Consider the following 10,338-nt stretch of genomic DNA (forward strand, 5'->3'; position numbering starts at 1 on the left):
CAATGAAAAAGAACCAAAGACCGCATGCAACTGCACCTGCAGGGAAAGAACTTTACGCAAAATGCTTTAGGAGATTGCCAAATGCAGCAAAGAAAGACTTTCTTAGGAACTTCCACTTCTATTATGCTACGTGAACATAAAGACGATATTATCACACCTACGATCTTCTAGGTACTTAAATCTAGTATAGTTTTCATAGCTCCTTGTTTGAACTAGTAGTACTCTAGGGCAAGCTAAAATTTGGTGTACATATAAGACCCAAATCCTCTACGACGAGGTACCATGACGAATATGAACAATGGACTGTTGAATATAAAGCCATTACCATTATATATGGTTATGCAGTGTCTGTACCTTTGTAGTATCGGGAGCAGGTCGTTGTATAGATGCCGCCACATTCACCAAACGATCGTGTTTTACATCAAAGCTTGACAATACAGCTTTGGTCGACTTGAATTTATTATGAATTCTGATTTCCCTTTAAGGAAAGGCGAATGACAAAGAGCTACTTACAATTAAGCAATTTAATTAACTGTCAGACGTGATTTGAATAACTAATTTATTACCTTGAAAACGACATTATCACTTTAATGAAAAATACTGTTGGTCTTGATAACATACACGACGAGCTTTGTTATTTATGGCGGCTTGTTAAAGCTTTCAAATCCGATTAAAGAGTGAAGCAAAAAGTGTTTAACTTATTTTACAAAGGCACAATCATCCCATAAGAAAAGTACAGATGTTCCTAGAAACATTCTGAAGCGTACCCAGTTGAAAAAAAATTGTATCCTTCGTTTCATCACTTTTTTTAAAATGCATAACATGTATTATTATTTATGGAATAACAACAGTATTTTATCTTTCCAGTACCCACCATGTAATTTTCATCGCAATTACAGTACCATTTCAATGGAAATAATAATAAATAATTACAAAATAATGTATACATTCGTGAAGCTTACGTGCAAGTTAAAAGTCTTCACATTGTTTTTTTAATTAATTTCATCACTTACGAAGGTACCTACGCATCACGAGTTTAACGGTGTTAATACGGAAGGCTTGTAACGTTTAATTAAATTCAGATTAGTTATGAACGTATTCTTCCCATCACCGTTTTGTTGTGAATTAATAAACAGTTTTTCAAAATTAAATTACATGATGCAAGGATAAAACGTGATGAAAGTGGTTTTTATTATTGATTCTTGTTCCGTTTGATTTTCATTAAAACTTTGAGAGTTGTATAACTATCAAAAAGAGTAAATGAAGAATTCATAAAACGAAAAATGCGGCTACTTAACTTAATCCTAATATGTTAAACCGACAGTGAATTAGCATCAAAGCCAACGCAGAAAGAAAAAATAGGAAACGCTTGCGTGTAGAAGGAAAAATGTATTATTTTGAATTTGGAAGTATATTTGTTGATTCAAATTCACAGTAGGCATTAGAAAATATATAAATAATTACAGCATTTCATGAATATGTAACATATCATGCAACAAACATAAATATTTTACCAACAATATTATTTTAACAAGCAGGGCTTATCAGAAGCACGGCAGATGCATGTCGCACGAAATTTTTATTAATTTCTATATTTTCATTCAAAATATTTTAATTTTAATTTAATTCTATTTAAAAAAAATAAAATGCATGTATAGTTATGTAGTGACCTTTCTTATAAGGTTACTTTCGATAAATAATATAGGGCGCTTTTGACATTAAAAGTGGAAGCAGCTATAAGTCGGTACTGTTTGAATGGAGCTTTTTGTTGTTTACGATTACTGATATAACTTTATTTGTCATATCAATTAAAAGCAAATTGCAAATGAATTATCATGTAGCACTTCACATAAAGGTTTAATAAATTACGGAGCGTTTTGCAATAAATCAATGAATTACGTGGGGGATGTCGTAGTGAAACAAAAAGAACAAACATGTGTTGAGCTCTCTTATTACAATAATTGTCATGCAAATGTGTCCCACACCCTGCACCGAACGAACGCTGAACAAAAACACATTAATAAAATATATGACCTGATTAGAATATATGTGCATGTTAGGTGTGAGAATATATGACAGGAAGTTGACTATAAATCAAAAATAAACTGTATATCATTGCTGATAACATGCATGTTTATTACTTGTGGGGCTATTATGAGAGAAAGGTATTAATTAAAACATAACAAGCCCACTGTTAATTACAGTGCCTGTATACATATCCATAACATTAATATTCCAGGCAGACTAATTAACAGATTTAATTATCGTAAATTATGTTATAACCAATTCTACAAGTATCGTATTATTCATGTGTTTGCGCTCGAATTAATTTCAAATGATATAGATTTTACATCGGACATATTCATCACGTCATTTTTCAAAATAATTAATGCGCTACCGGATTAGACCAGTTCTATATTATCTGTTTTGCTATGACATCAATCATCAGAATGCTGGTTTCAAAAGACAATAGAAATTAACCGCCAGGTGTGCAATTTCCACAGTTGCACCATGACACCGCTTTTGATAAAATCTTTAAATTAAAAAGTTCAGCGACTAAATTTTCTCTGCTAAGTTTACCAACCACTGAATCACAACTTGCCTCGAGAACTTTGTTCCTGACACCAGACCTTTAAAAGCGCTCATCAAATTATTTTTTTGCCGCATCTAATGAAATTGCATTGAATTTACTCAAGTGAACGCAGATAATATAACAAAAGGAATGGCAATAATAACACGAATCCTCCAGGGGATCAGAAGATCAACCTGGATGTCTCAAACAGAGTTATTACTTAGTCAGAAATTCCTTTTTAGTGAATTCTTCAAGTGGAAACTAATTGCTTGATGTTTATTCTCTGCTAAGTCTGCTGAAACTCCCGCAGGTGTTGTGTTTGTAAATTACTTTTAAATAAAATACAATCTAGGTGCTACATTTAAATTTCCATCCAAGTTTCCTTCAAGACGGGTTCGCATCTCGACTGGTTTAACCGTTACAAACATAGAGGACTCTACCTTTGTTACCTAAGGCACAGTCGAACATTTTCAGTTTCTCCGTTTATTTAGGCTAATTGCACCATTTGGGGTGACACGCAAATGCGGGCGGCAAAGAAAAATGCTGTCCTATTAAATTTCGACAGCTATCTGGACTCCCCCTAATTTGTTTCATTTCGTAATATTGAGGGGCCAGATCAAACGCATTAATCTCCATGAAAGGCAGTCATAATTTCCTTTCAAATGATAAAGACATCCATTTATCAAACGTTGTTATATAAATTATTAATAACGCGTCAAGAACTGCAAATGATTTCCGTAGTTTAGATCATAAATAACGGCGCATTTGCATTTTGAGTGGAGCTTGGTTTCGTAAAATTTTTCTTACACGCTCACCAGAAACAATTCGTTGTATGCACTACTTGTTGCACACGTTCTTTGATCCTGCGAGGAATTCTGATGGTGGAAAATATACCACTTCTTGACTTGACTTCACGTTTACACGTCAAAGATCTATTGCACGAAGAGATGAAGATTTCCATGATTTTGCCGACTAGCAAATTACAAAAAATGCAAGTCCTTCAGATCTGATTTTAATGTGTCTTTTTCTTGTAATTCTACACTAATCAGGCAGCAAAACTCGGTTCTCGGCTTAATTACCGTCATTATGAAAATGGCAGACAACTGTTAACAAATAGTCAATGTGAGATAGTACGGAATTAACTCAGACATATGTAAATGGGTTTTGTTTTGCAAAGTTTAACTAACACAGTTCGGTTTGATGAGGTTTATAAAAACTGGTTCCATAACACGAGGTAAGAAAGTGTCCATTTTTAACTCAGTTTGTAATAATAAATGACGGTTGGCATGCAAATTAAAGATGATTAATTCTTCGTTTCATGCCTTCTAGCTTCGGAATAACTTCACCTCTGTTATTAATTGGGTTATTAATTATAATACGTATAAATAAGCAGTTTACATATAAAATGTGCTCCTAATTAATTTACGTCCAACTTCTGACAAGCCATCTACCTTTCTTTTCTAATTATGGATATGATGCAGTGGAACCAGCTATTTTTGTCAAAGCAAAAAAACTGAGCCTAATTTGTTGGTGACATCTATTTAAGACCGAACGCACACTGCTCCTTATAAATTAAGGACAAACGCATCTCATTATTTTGACAATTTCGGGAGCTTCCATGTTAAATCAAGCGGATTCAGCAGCGGGGTGTATCACGGCCACCGGCCAGTCAATCATCCCAAACAATAGTTGAGCGAGATCAGCACGTCTGTTCGAAAACCTGAGATATAATCGGGGGAAATTAGTTTAAGAGCTGATCCCGTCGGCGTTCTTTTAAGCGTCATGTCCGCGTGTCAAAGCTGAATGGAGTGCCGTATCACGACAGGTAATTGACCATTGTATGCTGTAATGCCGCTGCGGAAAGGAAGCACACAATGCGCGTTTATTATCGAGCTCTTTCAGCAGCCGTCACGGAGCGTACAGCCACGTCATTGCACGTCACACAGTCACAAAGAGCACACCGTAGATGGCGCAAAGTGTCTGACAACTTGACAGTATAATTAAGACCTAGCACAAAACGACAAAACAAATCCACACTCTAATTCATTACACGCGGTCCTGGCACACATGGAGCCGCGGGGGTGGCTAGGGGTGGCACACTTTGGTTCTCCGGGTGGCTCTGCTCGAAGAAAATACAGCGGTTTCAAGCTGTCGGCAGTAATTTTTCATAAAATATTCATAGTGAGTGTATGTCAATACTGCGGATTATGCACTAGAACAGACTGATTTCAAATTGCGTCGACTCATTTTAGTTGTATCGGTACATGAAAATAAATTGCCTATATTTTGTGATGGCTTCTAGGAACGTTTTCTTAACTGGAAAACCTATTCGGTAAAAGACAATAAGAGAGCAGAAATAATGTCATGTGTTCGAAATGGCGTAGTAATATCTACTAATGTAACTGTGTTTTACATTCACTTGAAAATAAGTAGGTAGTTATCCGCTGTTGCAGTTAGCACAGCATCCAATTATTACGTTATTCCGGACGTGAGCGAATAAAATTAAATAATTCATGGGACGTTGTGCATTAGCTAGGAACTCTGAAATAAATATTAAGTTTCTGTTTATGCGCTTTAAACATTTACCCGTTTACACAATCTCGGTATGGAAACAACAGAAATATTAACTCGACAAACATTAAACACTTATCATTCTCACTGGGATACGGTTTTCATTTTGAACTGTGATTAGCGATGGAAATGATTCTTTTAAACGGTGGGATTTGCTTTTTCATGCACAAATTTAGAGCTTAATTAGGGTGGCTTTATGCTAATTAAACGTTATTAAAATTTAAATATTCAAGTTTCAGCGCACTATTATGAAAATCAGGTGCAAAATTAAGCGCAACTTAATTTTTCAAGGATTATGAAATTTCAAATATACAAAAATTTACGACAACCAAGTCAAGTCTTTATCAAAAAATGTAATTATTTACGGCTTTATGGAGCTGTTTCCAATGCATCTCCTACTTCACAAAGTCGATAGCAAGCGCAAGCAGTTCTTTCAGCAATTTGTCAACAACCTGGAAATAATTGCAGCTTGTGTGTTAAACCCCACCGCTGAAGGATCAATCAAATCAATCACTCCATATACCGGGTCAGTCTTCGTTTCCCGTCGAGTTTCTGGGTAGGTGGAGGCGGAAAGAAAGAATTTTATGACATGATCAACACCGGCTAATATTCAATGTGGCGGAATAGCAAGTTGTTGCTGTCAGCTGTCTGCGGCGCGCAGTCGAGCTGTCAGTTAGCTGTCTGGTTTACATGTCTGTCGGGTGTGAGCCCGTCGTCGTGATTACAGTTGATAGGCGGCAAAAATTGGATCTGCATTTTATCAACTTGCTGATTTGCATACGTAATGGAATGCGCAATCCTATGAAATTACCCTCTATGTCGCGTTGGCCTTAATAACGGCTCCGATAACATGCGGCGCTGTCAAGATAATGACTGCTGACGGATCCCATAGAACGAGACGACTAATTAAGATCATTTGAATGGCGTGAGTGACAGCTACAGCCGCTCGAGCAATTACACGCAACACCGACGAAGAGCCACGGGAAATCGTTAACGACACGCACTCGTTACTACCGACTATAAATATACATGCGAATACGACGCTTGGCGACATCAATCTGACTATATTAATCGTCTCATGTCCAGACTGGCGACAAGCGGACACCAAACATGAGAAAAATTAATAACCTGGCGAATATTGCGAGCTAGATCAAAAGCGAAGCGATTTATCATATTCAGATACCTACATTTAGCAGGCGGCCATGCTACTAAAATAAATCAAACTGTTTCACATGTTGGAGATCGATAGACTCGTCTCTGGGGTGAATAGGCATCAAGGTTTTATATATTTCAATTAAAGTCTCTTGCATAATACATATTAACTACAATCTACCAGACAGTGCCTTTGACATAAAACATTTTAATTTCTTTTATTTTTGAATGGATCCGATGGTAAATAACCTATCACTAATGTAATTTTGGTCATTTTTGTGCTGCAGCTTTGAAATTTGATGACGTTACTATTTTTGCGTAGAAGAGTAACTCTGTCAAATTAAATTGTAGAGCAGCCTAAAAGACAACTTTTAAAAGTTTTTATTTCTGATACAAAGCAAAAATTTCCGATATTCTCCACTAAAATTCGAAATTTTGGTAATTTTAGTCCTACAGCTATAAAATTTAAGGAAGTCACTATATTTGATTAGTGTATTAACTCTACCAAATTTCAAAATTGTAGAGCAACAGGTACAAATTTTAGAAATTTTTGTTGTGAAGACGAAGCATCTTTCACCAAAATTCGTAATTTTGTTAACTTTTGTGTCACAGCAATTTTGCTTTTAATGTAAAGCAAATTTTGCCGAGAACTCGAAACTCAGAAAAAAAAATATTTATAGAGGCAACAATTCTGAACTAAAATTTCAAAACAAAAATTATTTAGCTCAAAAAATAATCGAGTTAAGACGAAAAATTTTGAAAATCGGTAACTACGAGGGTGATTCCAAAAGTTTTGAGAATAGAAAAAACAAAACTGTTTATTACAGCTTTTCGAAATAGGCCCCTTGAGCTTCTATACAAGAGTGCATGCGCTTAAACCAATCCCTAAAGCAACCAGCCCATGCCTCTTGGGGTAGCGTGCTAACTTCGTCCTGGAATGCTTGCAGCGCGTCATCAGGACACTGAAACGACCGGTTTTGGGGTTATAGGTGTATACCCAGGTTTCATCACCTGTAACAACCTCTGATACACGTTTAGAAGTGCCATCTTCAAAACAATCTGGCATGTAGCGCGTCTTTTTGCTCCTGCGTCAGCTAGTGTGACACCCAACGCAATGCAATTTTTTTTACTCGCAGGTGTTGATGCAAAATGCTGTCCACCGCTGCCGATCCACAATGTTCAAGATGTGCTCAATCTCGCAACATGTGATTCAACGGTTATTCACTATCAGTTCCTCCACAGCATTAACGTTTTCTGGAGTAACTGCAGTTGAAGGTCGGCCGCTTCTTTCTTCATCCGTCAATGTTACACGTCCGCGCCGAAATTCACCATACCAGCGGTAAACCGTTGCTTAGGAAGGGCTTTCATCCCCAAATGCCCCTTTTAATTTTTTAAAGCACTGTTCTTCCTTTATGCCAACTTTGAAGTCGTACAGGATCATCGCCCGGAATTGTTCTCTGGTCAGTTTCATTTTTATGATTGATTCGCGCTTCTATTATAGATTAAAGGGTTAGAGGGGGTGAGTGAAATTTTTGTGGTATAGTCACCACTAGTCGTCCGTTATTGTCATGGAAACAGATAACTCCCCACCCTTCTTGTTTCTTCCATTCTCAAAACTTTTGGAATGACCCTCGTATATGGACACTTACTATCATTCATTGGTCCGATGATCATTACACTCTCGTTGCCTAGGATATTTTACTCCATCTCTAGAATAAGCTTCCGGGATTGGTTGTTAATTTTTTTATCCTTTCTCAAATTCCATTAAACTTAATCAATTTTTGTTTTAAACTTTACCATATGTATTGCTGTCGGCACACTCCTTGCTCTATGGTTCAACAGTTCTGGGCCTGTATTGTAAAGTCTTTTTTGTCCTCATGAATTGTAAACGTCAAATTAACATTCAATTGACATCTTCGGAAACATTATATTTACAAGCGCCCTGGACGTTAACACACGCCGTGCGGTAAAAATTGCCCAAATCATCTGCTCTTCAGATGCGTTTATAAATTAAAATCACTTTATCATAATGAAGATTGATCACAAAAGTGGAATCTACCTAAATTATTATCCCAATTACGACAATATTTCTATTTTTAAAGTCATATTAAAACTTTTTTTATACAGCGCCATTTTGTGTATTTTTTGTGCACCAACTACAAAATTGACAGAATTGACAGATGATGAAATTTATAAATGTCACATGTGACAGTTCTCATGAATTTTGAAAAAAAATATTTAATTTACAATTTTTTGGCCAAAAAGTTTAATACAACTCTTGTGCGTAAACCATTTTACAGCGCTCAATCATTAAAGCACTCCGGCTACGCCGTCGTGCTTCAAACTGATTTCGCGCTGTAAAATGTAAGTTACCACACACGACTGTAAATAACTATTTTGGCCTCATGAATTGTAAACGTCAAATTAACATTCAATTGACATCTTCGGAAACACTAGATTTACAAGCGCCCTGGACGTTTACACACGCCGTGCTGTAAAAATTGCCCAAATCGTCTGCTCTTCACATGCGTTTATAAATTAAAATCACTTTACCATAATGAAGATTGATCACCAAAGTCTACCTAAATCTACCTAAATTATTATCTCAATTAAGACAATATTTCTATTTTTAAAGTAATATTAAAAAGTTTTTTATACAGCGCCATCTTGTGTACTTTTTGTGCACCAACTACAAAATTGACAGAATTGACAGATGATGAAATTTACAAATGTCAGATGTGACAGTTCTCATAAATTTTGAAAAATCCAATTATTTAAATTAAAATTTTTCGGACAAAAAGTTTAATACAACCCTTGTGCGTTAACCATTTTACAGCGCTCAATCATTAAAGCACTCCGGCTACGCCGTCGTGCTTCAAACTGATTTCGCGCTGTAAAATGTAAGTTACCACACGCGACTGTAAATAACTATTTTTTTAAACCACCAACACCGCACTCTTTCACCACTTTACAACTGGCAACGTCGTCAATGGTGACTTTTTCGTGACAAAATCAAACAGGTTAGTTGTCTAATTGACAATTTGATTAGACAAAACGCTCTTTCGGCTGTGTCGACACTTTTCACTATTTAATTCTTTAAATTGCAATCCAACAGGTCGTCAAAGAGGCGTTTTTATCGGAAAAACTGCGTAATTTTAAGAAATGTCACTAATTGTTCTCTCACCAAAAATCTCCCTAGCCAACGATGCCGGTTGAAAAGTAAGTAGGAGAAGAGTGCGGTGTTGGTGGTTTTAAAAAAATTGAAAATTGAATAAAGGGTAAAAAAACACAAAACTACTTTCTTATTTTGAAAAGTACCAAATCCAGAGTTACATTGTTTAATGGAAATCTTATTTAATTATATACAATTCTATTGCCATCTTAGAAAATAGAAAATAAATATTCAGGTGGCAAACTTGAATCCTCAATAATACAATTAAAAAAAATAGATTTTTAATCTGGAGCAAAACCTAGTTAACTTTTTCAGTTTAAAACCTATCAGTACAATTATAAAATATTTGTATTTACTATCGCGGAATCAAAATTTCGAACATCACTTTTTGACATGGCAATGTAAATCAAGCGTTATTGTCATTGTGACTGACATACAAAGCAAATTTCTGACACTTGCTGAGTCTTTTATAAATTTTAAGGTTATAAAGACAAAGGACATCAATCAATTTGATGTTGGAAATTTTGTTTCCGCGATAGTATATATACTTTTTCTAAAAAAAAAACATACCCTTTGGCATCTTTGCCATTTTCTGAAGCAATTTTCTTGAAAATTTGGTTCTAGGTTATTTTGGGAAGCAACAACATATTGCAATATTGCGAACATCTTACCTAACATCTCTTCGACATAATGAACAGGCACAATAATTATTAAAGCCTGTCTTGATTTGCCTTCAAGCTCGGCGAAAATACATCCTCCCATGTTCTCTGTTCCTTATTATCCAGCTCCATGATCAGTTTTTGAAACAATAGGGCTGTTACACGTAAGAAAAATTAATTAACAATTTCCAAGTGTCAGTGACACAAGAATC

Source organism: Gnatocerus cornutus, chromosome 6, assembly GCF_029298725.1.
Source record: "Gnatocerus cornutus isolate USDA-ARS CGAHR chromosome 6, icGnaCorn1.1, whole genome shotgun sequence".
Lineage (NCBI taxonomy): Eukaryota > Metazoa > Arthropoda > Insecta > Coleoptera > Tenebrionidae > Gnatocerus > Gnatocerus cornutus.